Here is a 4,090-nt window from a genome sequence, read left to right as displayed (position 1 = left end):
AAATAAGTTGTTGAATACTTAAAAACAACTGTTATTAATTGATTATGAAACATAAGCTTGACAAGATCAGATAATATATCCATTGATACAACTGTTTTTTACTTCTTCTTTTTTACCAACGATGCTAAACAACTACCAAAAAACAAGCGATCAAAACAAAGGTACTATATGACAAAATTGGTTACACACAAGACACTCAAAGACTACTGACTCCTGTTTTGGGCTTAGATCCCTGCTTCAAACATCATCAGTGTTCGCAACCAAATTCCTACCGTTGTCAGTAACCCTCTTAGACAAGCAAAATAGCGTTTATACAACCATCATTCTCAGGGTTATTCGTCACCTGAGCATATTTTCCTGCGTAAATCACAAAACTAATGAGACATCTAATGAGACATGTACTGATGGGAGTTGAAAAAAAAAGATATGGATAACACTGCCAAGTTATAAAATCTAGAGGACAATCTTACCCCATACAACTTTCCCAACAGGTGCAACTAGACCCAACTCACTGACATTCACTTGAAATTCACAGTAACAGGGGAAACAAGCCATGTAAGCCTGCCATGTTGACTGCTTTTCAATGGACTAAAGACAATTAACATTTGCAGGAAAACAGTACCTTAATGATGGTTTCCCCTTGTCATCACACCAAGAGAGGTATACATCTGACCATTAGGATTTTTCTTTACTCCGATAATCTCAAGATTGAAAGTGCATTTGAGTTCAGGGTGTGTCACATGAGCTTTGGTGAACCGCAACCCTGAAGGACGAATAAAGCGCTCATACTTCGGGGGTTTTCTTGTAAAAGCAGGACCCACAAATGTTGCTTTTGTGATCATCCTCTTCCATTGCTTGGCTGCAAAAGAGATCAGGCTTAGTGTCCGTTTGGCAAAGATTATTTTTGCCAACTTATTTTACTATTCGGCTTATTTTTGCTATTATTCATGGGTCCCATTGCACTTTTTGATACTATTCATAGATTCCACTGTACTATTTCAATTAACTTTTATCTTTATTTACAGTATTTTCAGCAAAAAGTTTTCAGTTTCAGCAAAATAAGCGGATCTCAAACGGACCCTTAGAGTGTTAGCAGTTTTGCTAGTGACTTGATTCACATTTTCATCATAACAAAACAAAGATCATTGTATTTTTTTTGTTGATAATTCAATAGTTAGGGATGTGGGGGATTTGAATTCTAAATGTCTTTGTTGGAAACATACAGAGGTGTTAACAAGTTGAGCTATACGGATCTTGGCCAAAGAAAATTGTATTTTTACTCTTGAGTCAGGCACATCTGAGAAATTCTACAAGCTAATCTATGATACGATCAACTACAATAGACACAACTCTTTACTTGCATAGAAAAATCCACAAAATCCACACACACAGTCCAACAACAAATGTCCTGGAGTTAGCCACAGCAATAAAGTATAAAAGTTAAGAAATATAACCAATCCAACTATCCAAGTCAACAGATTCAAATAAACTGAATATCGTGAACTGCACAAACATAAGTACTGAACTTTGCCAACTAATAAATAAAGGTGAGAAAACTAAAATGAATCAAGGTGAGAAAACTAAAACGAATCATATAGTATCTTCATATAAATTACAAAGTATATCTTCTAGCACTTCTAAATTACATCTTCTTATCATAAGCCCAAATTGTACAAATAAGATTAACACAAAAAATTTAACTAATCACAATTTCAATATCGAGAAAAATAAATAGAGGACATGAAGAATGTGAGTTTAGGAAAACTTACTCTTTCGTTTACCAGTCCTGAGCACTTTGAACATTTCATCTTCAGCCACAGGCCTAACCTGAAGAAGGAAAATAAATTCCAATCATGAAACTTGTCCAATTACAAGTAATACAAAAGCCCAATTAAGGGATATTGTAGCATAACCACCCTGATTCACCCACACAAATATATACCTGCCAATGCATGCACTCACGCACACACAACACAACTACAAACAAATTTGTGGAGGTGCAAAATAGAGACGATGATGCAAGAAAAGTTGTTCTTACCTTGGGTAAAGGAACTTCCCATTTCCCAGCCTTCTCTTTCCTCTTTTGCTTAATGGTATTGCTGAGAACCTATTAATATTGTAATGTCAGATTGATAAACAGAAATGAGTGTCTAAAAAATATGTCTTTGAAATTAAAGGTGTAACTATACTTTTGCTCGTGTAGTGTTTTCACGATCTAGCAGATAGGCAGGAACAACTCCTTTTGAAACATCATCATCCATTTTGCGCCTAGTGGAGGATTCCTCGTGCACCGCCAATCTATTTTCCATGCCAAAAAAAAAAGAAAAAGAAAAATTATCTACTACTAGTTAACTATAAATGAATAACAGGTAAAGATAACTTGTTCATTATGGAAAAATATGTGATTGATCACAAATCACTTAAGAAGAGGGATAGAGTAACGTCTTAGAGCAACAATTGGTTTTCGAATTCAGATTGGTTGAAGGGCAAGTGATTGAGCTGACATGTGCAAATATATTCTTGTGCAGGGTTTAAGTGGTTTTATAAGGAACTTCCATTATTAGACGGATTGAGAAAATAGAAACTTTTGTACCACAACGATGCCATCCAAAAAACAAAACACCAAACATATTGAATCATTTTAATATTCCCCAATTTTTATACATAATTCGATAGTTAAAAGAAGAGGGATTTGAACTCTGGATTTGTTTGTTGGAAACACCAGGAAGTGCCAATTGAGCATATTCCCAATTTACTATGCCACCAAACAAGATACTTGAAATTTCAACCAAGATATCTCAAAAAATCCTAAAAATTCTTACTCATATTAGCATTTTTCCCATGTTACGAATAATGCCACTACCATATTCGTAGTTTAATTATCACAACATAAAATGGTTTATCACTCTCAAAAGACCCAATAACTGATCTTTCACGGACAGAATCAATATCATGCATTTAAGATTTAACATTTCTTGTTGATTTGATTCGATCATTTAACCAAACACCAAACATTCTATCTAAAAAAAATAGACAAAGCAATAACAAAAGCACTCACGTTTTCTTCATTTCAACCTTCTCAGCATAACGTTTCTTGGCAAACATCTTGCCCTTAATACCCAGAGCCCGTTTCATTCACAATTCAACCCTAATCCCACCAAAAATTCATCAATCAATAAACTAAAAAATGATAAATTTAGCTCCAAATTCAACAAAAACATTTTAAATTTTATATAAAATAAATAAATAAAATGACCTTCTGGGCAATCTGAGAGCGCTTGTGGACTTCACGAGCTTCCTTCTTGCACTTGCGCTCGAAGTGGTCAAGGTGGTACCCATATCTCTTTTTGTGAAGATCTATGTAATCTCCTTGAGGCTAATATTATACAACAACAACAACAACAACAACAACAACAAAATCAGTACACAAAATTATGTATGAAATCAACAAAAGGAAACCGTAAAGAGAGAGAAAAGGTTGAGAAAGCGAACCATGGTGACGATGAGTTTCAGAAGCTTGGGTTTTAGAGATTGATTTTGAGCGTAGAGAAAGAGAAAACCCTATAGTTGGTGGTTTGGGGGTTTAAAGGATCCGAAATGGGAATTTGGATTTTATACCTAAAATGGGTAAGTTAAAGGTATTTGGATTTTATACCTAAAGTTTTAGAATTTGGATTTCCCTTTACACTTTAACTTTTCAAAATTTGAATTTTACTTCTTAAATTTTAGGGGTATTTTGATTTTACTCTTTAAAGTTTGAAGTGTTTAGATTTTACACCGTAAAGTTTTAGAATTTAAATGTGTAAAATTCAACTATCCTTAAACTTTAAAGGTATAAAATCCAAATTCTGAAATATCAGAGTGTAAATTCCAAACACTCTTAAACATCAAATTTGAAATTTTAGAATGTAAAATCCAAGCACCCCTAAACTTTATGGTTGTAATTTGTAATTTGCAATTTGCCCTTTTTAAATGAATATACAAATCTAATATTACTTCAAGTAATAGTTATTAAATTTAGACCAAAAAGGAAGACTTTGCAAATAAAGTCTTGACATACCTAATTGGCAGATCTGTGTAGAAATTTAGA

The 4,090-nt window shown here is 33.6% G+C and overlaps 1 pseudogene; it reads right to left on the bottom strand.

Annotated features, from left to right (window-relative positions):
- Window positions 1-289: 289 nt before the first annotated feature.
- LOC126712883 (uncharacterized) lies at window positions 290-3,495 on the bottom strand (annotated as a pseudogene).
- Window positions 3,496-4,090: the final 595 nt, after the last annotated feature.

Source organism: Quercus robur, chromosome 1, assembly GCF_932294415.1.
Source record: "Quercus robur chromosome 1, dhQueRobu3.1, whole genome shotgun sequence".
Classification (NCBI taxonomy): Eukaryota; Viridiplantae; Streptophyta; class Magnoliopsida; order Fagales; family Fagaceae; genus Quercus; species Quercus robur.
The sequence above is the reverse complement of the archived record's forward strand: the minus strand, read 5'-3'. Positions and strand labels throughout refer to the sequence as shown.